Here is a 10972-nt window from a genome sequence, read left to right on the forward strand (position 1 = left end):
CATTTTTAAATCCACTTTAAAGTTTCAAAATTTATTGATTTTTTTGTTTTTAATGTCCTAACACCTTGGGGATTTTTAATGTAGCTCGTTTGTTAGAAATATTTGTGAATAACTGTAGTTTTCATTATATTTTATATGTGACAGCATTGGGAGTAACAGCATAATTTCAGTAAATTAAACAGAAGATCTTAATATTAGTGCCACCTTTTATTTTTTTAGATTCATAGAAAAGAAGTAAAATACCCGCACTCAGCTTCTTCCATATTAAAAAAAATATGTTGAAGACATGAAGACAGTGTTATAGAGAAAAGAAAATCAAACTAAATGTGGTATCTATATGTAATGTATATATGAAAACTCGGTTAAAACATTTCACATTAATGCTTTCAGCATTGTCAGTGTTTGGATCCAGATCACTGCACCACAGATGCCACCATTAAACACAGGAGGTGATCTGAAATTCAGATTAAAACAAAAATGTCGCTCGCGCGCACACACACATTAGCAGATCTGTCAAACTGTGACCAAATTTCCTGAAGCCTAAACAGGCATTCTTTCCAACTGACAGATTTATCGAGCTCCTCATCAAGTTTTCATAAAACATTCCAGCTTTGAGGTCGGACCACCTGCACAAACAGGCAAGTTCAGGCAGAAGCTTTAAGATGTCATTGGCTGAAAGTCTGTGACAGTTGGAGCACTGATGGTGTATCTGCTGCAGGCTCAAACATGTGTGCTGCTCCTACTTCAACACACAACAGGTATGTGCAAAGGCGTAGCATGCGGTATCACACTTCAGTGCAGCAATTCACAATACAGGGTAAATATTTCACATCGAAATGTCAATAAACTCAAAGAAACATGAACACTAACTGAGACGTGAGAAATGACTAAAAACAGCTGTGAAGAAATTCATGAAGAAAACCAAGAAAAGATACTAAAAATATACAAAAAGTCCAAAAACAACAGAGAAGAAATGCAGACTCTGCGGCATGTTTCTAAGTTTATCTAAAATGCCTGCAACAGTTTGGCCTGAACATAGCTGGTGAGTCACCCGACCACAGAAAAACATATAAATCTGAAAAAAAAACATTAAGAAAGAGATGCAAAGCCAGAACAACACGATGCAAATTCAACAAAAGGAGATCGAAAATGGCTAAACGGGCGAAAATATCCCATAAGAGAAAAATAAGAAAAGAAACATGAATAAGCAAGAAAACCACAAAAACACAACGAGACAAAGAGCAGCAAAAAAGAAGGACAAAGTGAACAACACTGTTATCCCTTATGCAGCAAGTTTGTCAGACAAACCCAGGAGAGTCTTCTCCAAGCACAACATCACAGTGTACTTCAGATCCAGCCACACACTCAGACTAAAAACTGGCTCATTCCAAAGACAAAACTCCTAAACACAAACTTAACAATGTGGTGTCTGCTGTACAGTGCAGCGAGGAATGCCCAGACCTCTGAGGAAGAAGAACCTGGACCAGGAACTGCTGCTGGCCTTCTACAGCTCCTCAGTGAAGAGCGTGCTCCTCCTGCATGGGTTTTGGTACTCAGGGGCCATGACTGAGAACAGTAAGGCCGGGCAGAGGGTCATTAACACCACCTAAAAACTCAATGGCTGCCCTCTGCCACCCCTGAAGGCCATCGCCAGATCCTCCTGTCTCAGGTAAACCAGGGCCATTGCAGGTGACCACCAGAAAAAAGCATGTTGAAAAAATCCATCCAAGTTTCATCTGTGTGACCAACAGTGAGCTCAAGAAAAGAAACCAAAGAAGGAGAAAAAGCCCAACAGTGAAGTCCAGGCTGTATTCATATGTTAACAGTCTTCTGTAGTGTTTCAGCTGATAGACCTCAGCAGCAGTATAAAATCTCCTCCATATTTAAACTTCTTCAGCTTTTTTACATCTGCAAGCCCCTTTGCAACCCCCCTCTACCCTAGCTCCTCCTTCCATGCTGTCACTGAACTAAACACACGTCATCATTATTAGCTAGTTTTGTTAGTAGGTAGTATTTTTCTAATGCTAATGAAGTTGCAGAGCCATCACAGATCTGATGAGACATCCTTTACATCAATAGCAAAATATATGTTTTTTTTTTATAGCGCCGACTAACTGGTAACATCTCAACTCTTTCAAATGTAAAAACTCAAAGTCAGTCTGTGGGCCCCAGTTCTGTGTGGGAAGTATGAAAAACAAGAGGAGAACATCTCTCCTGCTTAATCTCCATGAATATCATCAGTAAAGTAGAAATGTGGTGGGCCTGGCCTGTGAGGGGTCTCGCTGCTCGTCTTATTGCTCTAGGCTTAGATGTGAAGCACAGACCAACACGTTCTCACTCCTAATGATGAGTTAGAGCACAGACGGGTCCCAGAACAGAGCCACGATGCCAAACCTAAAGAGTGACTCTTTTGTCTTTTAAACTGATGCAGCATGCTTTCATCCTCTTACATTGTAGCGCTGTACAAAAAGGAAACAGTTTTTCAGGCTAAAGGTCTGTTTCATCATGATGTTGTGACACAGAGGAGGAAGTGAGCTTTCTCCTACAGACATTGTGCTGTCAGAGCTAAAGCACCACCACAAAACTGCACCGACAGCTCCAAAAAACTCCATCTTCATCTGGGCTCTGTTGCTTTTGTAGATTTTGAGAAAGCAAATTGTAATTTGAACCACGGTTCATATCGTAGACATTCATGAAGGCTCAGCAGAACGTGCTCACCACACGCTAAAAAAAGAAATACAAACTTTTTGAACAGTGATGATTTCAAACTGCTGGATCAGCATTTTTGATTTGTGTTATGTGAACCTCCTTATATTCTTTACACAACAGGTTGTTACAGTGGGGCAAAAAAGTATTTAGTCAGCCACCGATTGTGCAAGTTCCCCCACTTAAAATGATGACAGAGGTCAGTAATTTGCACCAGAGGTACACTTCAACTGTGAGAGACAGAATGTGAAAAAAAAATCCATGAATCCACATGGTAGGATTTGTAAAGAATTTATTCGGCAGTTGATTTTTTTTCTTTTGTTTTGGGGTCAAATTAAATTTGAATTTAAAATCTTAATACCTTTTTCATTTTCAGTTTGTTCATGTGAAATCTAACTTTTTTGTTTTTAAATGAAACTATTTTAAAGGCTTTTATTTTCATTTTCACTGATCGGGGACTTTGTAGCATTTTAATACTGTTTGTTTTACTTTTGGGTTCAGTATTTCTCTGTCTCTGTCGGATCTTTGGGTTCTTCTAATCCTGGGATGCTCTGCTACCTTCACCATGAGTACCTTTGCTTTTCTCCAGTTGTTTTGACTTTTTTCTGATTATTTATTTATATACTTAACTTATAGTTGAGCATTCCCACTTTTTGGAATAAACGGAGCCTTTTAAAGGAAGAAGGGGTCGAGACAGGAGGCACAGCTGCTTATTATAGTTTTATGCCAGTATCGGGAATGTCACAGCTGCAGCTTCCTGGTTGTAGAAAAGACAATCTACCCCTCCATCTGAACTTTTGTCCCTTAGCAATAAAAAAAGCATGGCAGCTTTCACTCGAGTATAAACATGACCTCCAACCTCCTTCTTCAGCAGATTTCCTGTCAGGTGTCGTTTCCTCCTGAATTCTTCCATGAGGTCTTTGAACCAAAACACGAGCGACAGCTTAAATTCACAGAAAGTGACAGATGGGTTCAAAGGCTGCAAAGACTCCCAAAGACTGTTTGTCAGATGGAGAAGGACAACAAAATTCAAGGTTTCTATCATAAAAAAACTTTTCAGGATATCAGGATTTACCAAAAAAAAAAAACATGTTGGATCTTCGTGTCCAACATGTTTTAACAACACAAATTAATTTCACTGCCACGTCTTTTCCCACATTATCTGATATCTATCTAGATCCCAGGTGTCAGCAGACCTGAACCCTCGCCTGCAATCAGCTTGTGGGTACATCCACCTGCCGTGTGCTTTGCCAAAGCGCCTGTTCTGTTCTCACGCTGATGTTGTAACGCGTCGGCTCCCTTTGACTTCCTGAGTAAACAGTATGTAACATTAATCCGACGTCGTTCTCTGTCACAGCCTTCGTTTATGCAATCGCTTCATTCATCAGTCTCATGAAGGACTCTGGTTACTTCTGTCTTGTGCTGAATTTTTACTTTCAATTTACAGAAAATATCATTGAAAAACATTAAATTCTTTTAATTTTACATTTGGAAAAAATGACAATTGAGAGTTAAATACACACAAAAGGACAGACAATCATTTCAAAATGAAGCAAACTGACAGAATAATCAGGGCTCTGCTCCAGGAAGCAGGTTCACAAACTCAAGTTTATTATATCCGAGATCGCCAAGTCAGTGTTTTTAGTTCGGTCAGAGTTAGTTTGACAATTAGCCATCATCAGAAGAGCATGACTCACCATGGCAACAGATAAGTAAAGGCCAGAACGTCCATTTTAATCCACTGGATTGAGGAATATGAATATGCTCGTGATACTAGGAGGGGAGAAATGATGAACTGCAAAAAGGTCGTCTTCTTTTTTTTATCGCACTCTGTTATTTCTGCCATTATGGAAACAATTAGTAAGATTTAGAAGATAAATCTGATTTCATCTTTAATCTAATCTCAGTCTTCACTGATACGGACACACCAGACCAATGATAGTGACCGTTTCACACTGATGGAAGAAAGAAGCAGAATTTTTTTCAAGACTTAAGTAAAAGCAAACATGTTAAAATAAACATTGAACTATAGAGCTGTCTGTGTGTTGGACAGATAGATTTGAGATATTTCAGTTTAATTTTAGACTGTGGACAAAATCAGCAGCTATGATACGGGGGTTTATCCGGGGTAATCTGGAAAATGAGTCACGCTAAACCGGATCCAGTGTGAATCCTTGATCCATCTGGGAACTGCCCTGTTACAGAGCCTCGGATTCCTTCAGCGGGATCTGGTTCTGGGTCCACCCACTGAGACTGATTTAGCTGATTTTCAGTAGAAAAATATTGAGGCTCAGAATGTAAACATTTAAAATGTTGTTTGACACCAATCTGAATTTCAACATGATATGTAATCAGATTACAATTAGACCGTCTGCAGCTGCATTTAAAGTGATCGTGTGCGCTTTGCTGTTACACCACATGTGAGCTGAAGTTCCTCTGCTGCCTCTGGCGGATATCACTGAGTGTTTGTCGCCCTCTGATGGACACTCAGAGGTGTTGGCTGGTGAGTCTGGACTGCAGAGTAATTATCAGCATTTCATTAAAGTACAAATGTACTCATTTACATTACTGCATTTAAAATGTTGTGAACTGAGCTGATGGAGTCATGTCAGTGTTTCTCCTCAGCATCCTGCAGCTTTAAGGCTACGTCCACACTAACTCGGATAGATTTGAAAACTCCACGTCCACACTAGCATTTTCAGTCGTTTTCACAGAGTTGCACATCCACATTCAAACACTTACGTTCCAGTCCTGCGCATGCGTGAAACACAAGACGATTCAACCTGCAACCTCAAAGGAAAACGCATTAGTGTGGACGTAGCCTCAGAAACTTTAGTCCAGAACAACAAGGACATCACACACAACGAGCACTTCTTCAAGCTTTGCTCACAAACTTTCTGTCCTTTTCCCTCCGTCTGGGAAGTGTTTCAGGAATCTCAGACGGGGTAATTGAGACCACATGTATGCACCACACTGATGTTTGACCCACACCTCCCTGTGAACATTATAATCGCCCGTCTGAGAATGCTTTCCACCTCTGCTTACATTCTATTAAATGTTTCAGAAAAGTGTGATTACGTCAACTTCTAATGATTCACTTGATTAGTTTCAGTGGGTCAGGACTGCAGCTGCCGTGTGTCGTATGACAAAAGCACCTTCAGGTATCTCTGTAACCTATTAAAACATGTTGCCAGTAGCGCCCTCACAAGGCTAGTTATAGAAGTCAACTTAGGAGTTTTTCAGCCTCCTGCTGTCCCACACGCTTATATGTTGTTGTTGCTTTATTGTTAATTTATGATGTGATCTCCAGTGTTTTCCTGAAACTGGGGTCACCTGTTGTTCATGTATGACAATACTAATAAAGTTATAGTTCAGTGGTGTTCATAACACACACACATTGCGAATACAAACTGAGCTCTCTGTCTCACGGTTCCCTCTTCTCACTCTGCTGAAGTTCCAATGAAATGCAGACTAAAGAACTGGAGAGAGGTCTGAGAGCTGGAAGAAGCCGAACGTTTGTCATCTGGAAAACCTGGAACAGATGCAAATGAAGCCAGGCACCAATGAATAATTCATAATTCAAAAGAAATATCAACATATTGACAGCAGAACATGAATGCAATTCAATTCAGTTTTATTTACAGAGCACCAAATTCCAACAATCAGCTCAAATCAGTTTTTCCTTCCCACTGTCGCCAAAGTGCTGCTCATAGGGGGTCATATGATTGTTGGGCTTTTCTCTGTATCTATGAAGCGCTTTGAGGCGACTCTTGTTGTGATTTGGCGCTATATGAATATAATTGAATTGAATTAAATTGAACTGTTCTCGAGCTTCAGATTCACAATGAAATTTTATCGTGCGGTTTAAAACCAACTGTTAGTTTGATGAATATGACCTCGATGCTCTCTTGCTGGCACCGTAGGGGCCTCTGTTATCACTATATTTACTGTATGTGGATTTTGATGATGCTCTAGCTCATTTTGTAGGAACCTGAAATTCACCTTAGCACAGTGATGTGCTGCCACAGGTCTTGATCACACAGCTGTTGGTATGTCAGTCAGCTACTGCAATTTTACAGAAATAATACTTTTTAATTCTTCAGACTGTCTCGTGTGAACCAAATGCCACTTCAGCTTCATAAAGCTTTATTGAACAACAAATGTAAACTGACCAATTCCACTTTGTATTCATCAAACTTTCCCTGATAGCATCTGTCCACAGTTCAACTTTGTAAAACAAGTCTACACATAATGAAATGTTTGTGCAGCATCCATAAAAAGATCATTACCTGTGTGGGTATTATGCTCTGACTGAGTGTTATCAGAGGAGAAGTAGAAAATTAAAATGACCAAATAAAACAAGTCATTCCAACATCCCAGACTGATTTACTTCCTGTTTTATTCATAGAAAAGGCAAAGCTCCAAACAACCTAAACAGGACGTGTTGCAGCTGTCACACCTCTCACATGGTGAAAAGCAGATGACCACTGAAGGTAGTCTGATGGTTTTTATGATTGAAAGTAAATCCGTTGGGCATCTTTCTTTAATATGATAACACTCTTGTGTCAGCAATGAGACGCAAAAACACCTGATCTCCAACCTCCAGAAGTAGTGAGGCAAACTTAGAGGAACTTCCAGCCCCAGATCGCAGGTGTTCATATGCAATGAAAATCTTCTTTCCACTCTTGTACAACACAGTCAAAGTGGTAGGCTCCTCTCACTGGTGCAGTAAAAATACCTGTGGGACATTTGTTTTTGTTAAATGGAAAATCAGCTGTTAGAACATCTGGAACATCAGCCTGACATCAACATAGCTGAGAAGTGACATTAAATAGAGAAGAAGTAATATTAAAAATAATTGTCAATAAATAAATAAACAAACAAAAACATCACCATGAATAGTGTTCGTTTCTCATTTCTGTTCTGGAAATAATTTAACCTGAAGGAGGCTTCCTGTTGCTGGTACGTCCCTCACCTGGCATCATACTCTACCTTCATTGGCCTTCTGTAGGTCTTTGATCTGCTCTTCCACTTTCTCCATACTGTCCCCAGACATGTGCTGTATAAGCGTCATCTCCTAACTCGAGCTTTTTATAACATGGCACGGGCTGCGTGGAATCTGCTGGTCATGTGAAATGTGATGGCAGTGTAGACAGTGCAGATTTGGGCTCAGGACACACAAGCCACAGAAGACAAAAAGGTAAACAAGACAGAGCAAAGGAATGGAAATACAACAGGATTAATCCATCTGTTAACAAAAGCAGTCAGGGAAGTAAAGACATTGAATAATAAGCACCAGGAAAGCATAACACCATAACCAGAAGGTGAAATAACTATACAGAATAAATGACCAAAATACAAGATTATCAAAAATGCAAACTAGAAACTCCTAATCATCCCAAAACGCAAAACGCTACGTCCAACAACAAAGGGATACAATGAACCATAAATATGCTTCTGTAACTGTAAAAATTTAAATGAATAAACTCGCATTCTGCTAAAGCTACCATGAGCGTTGGTATCCTCATCAGCCACCTCACACAGTGCAGAGCCACAGGATCACACCTACAGGTGCTGGTGAATGATTGAGGAAGCAGGCTTCTTAGACTGCATTACTTAACAAACTGAAAAACTGAAAATGAGCATGTGAAAATCTGGTTGTTGAATAAAGTACAAATCTATTCAGACTGACACTGACTGATCCAAATATATAACATTTCCCACTTGGTCCCCAAACATTGTCAGGGTGTTTTGTTTTCAATAAATATACAGTAAGGGAAACATGATTTGAATCCCTGATGATTTTGTAAGTCTGCCAGAAAAATAAATAAATGAACATGCTTCTTCTTGAGCCAATACTTTATTGTGTTGGCCGTGTGTTTTGGATCATTGTCGTGCTTGAATACACACCCACGACCCATTTTCAATGCTCTGACTGAGGGAAGGAGGTTCTCACCCACGATTTGACGATACATGGCCCCCATCAATTCCTCTTTGATGCAGTGCAGCTGTCCTGTCCCCTTGGCAGAAAAACACCCCCAATGCATAATGTTTCCTTGTTGACGGTGGGGATGGTGTTCTTGCAGTCATAGGTAGCATTCCTCCTCCAAACATGGCGAGTTCAGACAGGCCTGTACATGTGCAGATGGACCTTGCAGGCACTGCAGGATTTCAGTCCTTCACGGCGTAGCGTGTTACCAATTGTTTTCTTAGTGACTCTGGTCCCACTCTCAGAAAAACGATGGTTCTTAAATGGTTCTTCAGATGTCTTCATGGTTCTTTAAAGAACCATCATACGTCATAGAACCTTTTTATTTTGTGGATGGTTCTTCAGCTATTACAAATGGTTCTTTAAAGAACAAAAGGTTCTTCATCCTTAGCTGTCTAAGTTTGATGGTGTAAATGGCATAAATATTTATTTACTATAATGAGGCTGTGAATTATACTGTGTGTTTTGTTTGTGTGCATGTGTGTGCGAAGGGGGAGGTGGGTTACCTGGTGATTACCCTTCAAGAGCAGATGGTAGGAAACTGAATATTCAAATAAAAGTTAGAAATATTTAAAAATATACTGGTGGCAGGGGTGGGGGCCAAAGCCTAAAGACCCTAACCCCAACACCCCTAACCCCGCAAACCCACTGATCACAAATAATGTGGTGACAGAATATGGAATTTATTATTAAGACATTTATGAATGTGGTGAGTTAACAAACAGTAGACACAATGCACACATCCAAACACTGTTCTGTTTTAAATTTTAATAAAGCATTACTTTTGAGATTATTATATATATTAGCAAATATAGCATATAGCACAATATAGCATTGTTTTTTATAATGTGTTCTTGTGAATTGCTTGTGTATCGCATACATTCGATTTGACTTTCTGCGAGACAACAGTCGTCCGCTGGCCAAAAAAGTTTTCCAAATACCTCCACGTGATCTAGCCTGGATTTAGAAAAGAATAGGAAAAAAAATCTGCTCCTCCTGCTTCAGATGCAATTTGTGTTTCTGTGTTAAGAGGCGGCGGCGAGAGGGGAGACCTCGGCTCATCCAGCTGGAGAGCCTGACCAGGAGGAGTCGAACATTAACTCAGCTCTTCCAGGGCACCCTGCAGACTCGGCTGTTGGCATCGATGAGGGATGACGTGAACGCCAAACTGGAGTCCATCACAGGTCAACTGCAGGTATGCGAGTCAGACCTTCTGAGGAGGGTTTCACTTTTCTCTCTTCTTTATAATTGACTCTTTTCTCTCTCTTTCAGCTCCTTGTCTCAGAGTGGGAGGGATTTGAAGCACAAAGGGAGGAGCTTGTCGTTTGGTTGGCTGATATGCATGTCCGCCTGAGTGAGGTTGACCAGCTGACAGGAAACACCTGTGAAAAACTGAAACAACTGCAGGTGTGGGCTTGTTTTGATATGACATATATTTGATATGATACATACGTCAGAGACATTATCCTAAACTGGACTAACAAAGGACCATGAGTCCAACATGAAACGTACATTACATAGCGTAAGGCTGAAGTTCATTGATCATTTTAATCATAAACTTGTTGTTGAAATATTTTTACTGAACATGCAAACATCTGCTGATGAAAATGTGTTGATTTAATGGTCTGTTATGAAGCTATTTCTAATGTGTTTTATCACTTTCTGATGTTTTATTAATTAAACAATACATGTATTAATTGCTGTGTTATCTGTAGATATAGTATTTATATATATTTATTTATAGTATAGCAAATATATTTAATTACCATAATTGTCGTGCTATAAGCCGCTACTTTTTGCACAAGCTTTGAACCCTGCGGCTTTTAGTCAGGTGCGGCTTTTCTATGGATTGTCCATGATTTTTGTCATATCGTAAGACGATTTGTTTTGTTTGTTCCGCTGTTGTACGGCACTACGTTGCCTGGCGGAAGGGCATGTGATCAGACACACAGTATCGGGGTTCAAGAGTGGTATGTTGGTCACATGTCCATCCGCCAGGCAACATAGTGCCGTACAAGTAGCGCGAAAAACAAACTTCAAAGTAGCGCTACACCTTCAGCAAGTTATGCCCAACTCCACCGGTGGATTCTGACAGCGTGGAAAAGTGTGAAAACATCCACGATCACCAACGGATTTCGAAGGGCTGAATGCTGCATGATGGAGAGGAGGACACCGCCACGGCCCTTCTGAGGGTGTTCGACTCTGACACTGACAACGAGGATTTGTTTGGTTTTGAAAGTGACAACGAAGGAAAGGAGCTGAGAGTGGATGACGAAG

This window comes from Astatotilapia calliptera, chromosome 10, assembly GCF_900246225.1.
Source record: "Astatotilapia calliptera chromosome 10, fAstCal1.2, whole genome shotgun sequence".
Classification (NCBI taxonomy): Eukaryota; Metazoa; Chordata; class Actinopteri; order Cichliformes; family Cichlidae; genus Astatotilapia; species Astatotilapia calliptera.